The following is a 972-nucleotide window of genomic DNA, read 5'->3' on the forward strand; positions in this document are numbered from 1 at the left end:
TTCAAAAAGACCCAGGCGCGGTGATGCACGCCTGTAATCCCAGCAGCTCAAGAGGCTGAGACAGGAGGATCCTGAGTTCAAAGCCAGCCTCAGCAAAAGCGAGGAGCTAATACAACTCAGTGAGACCCTAAATAAAATACAAAACAGGGCTGGGGATGTGGCTCAGTGGTCGAGTGCCCCTGAGTTCAATTCTGGGTACCCCAAAACAAAACAAAACAAAAACAAAAACAGGCAGACCTAAGGGTGATGCTCTCTGGCCTAGGATCTGACGTTGCCACCCTCCGTCCTCCCCCCCCCCCCCCCGCCCACCTAATTTCTATTCTTTTTGCTCCTCCCTAGAAAGAAAATCCTCTTTCTGCCTAACCCTTGATGTGCTTCCAGACCTTACAGTGGGATTTCACCAATGCAATACTTCTCTCAAATAAAGTCACACCCTTCCTTAATAAGCATTTCGGTTTTTAAAACAATGTCAAGGAACAGTCTGAGAGCCCGTCGTGGTGTGCACGCCTGTAATCCCAGCAGCTCGGGAGGCTGAGGCAGGAGGATCCAGAGTTCAAAGCCAGCCTCAGCAACTCAGCAAGACCCTGACTCTAAATAAAACATTAGAAAAGGCTGGGGATGTGGCCCAGTGGTTACCCGCCCCTGGGTTCAATCCGAGGGGAGAGGAGGGGAGGAGGGGAGGGGGGAAGGGAGTCTGAGTGCAGTAATAGTGCCGTCTCCCCTTCCACTCCAAGGCCGACCCCGTGCACCCGACCCGCTTCCGCGGCCCTGCAATGTGGGGGATACCGAGAGGCCGGGTTTACTGCCCCCTGAGAAGTGTTCGCTTCAGGGGCCAGTTCGCGGAATTGAGACGATGCTGCCCTTGAACCTGGAAGATGCCCAGGAAAACCCGGCCCCACTTGGGGAGTGGGGCGCGACCCCCCACACCCCGCCCCTCTCGCGCAGACCCCCCGTGGCCCTCCCGCCGTCGCC

This window comes from Marmota monax, unplaced genomic scaffold (assembly GCF_021218885.2).
Source record: "Marmota monax isolate L192 unplaced genomic scaffold, Marmota_monax_Labrador192_F-V1.1 WCK01_AAM20220418_F8-fsc00021, whole genome shotgun sequence".
In the NCBI taxonomy this organism is placed as follows: Eukaryota; Metazoa; Chordata; class Mammalia; order Rodentia; family Sciuridae; genus Marmota; species Marmota monax.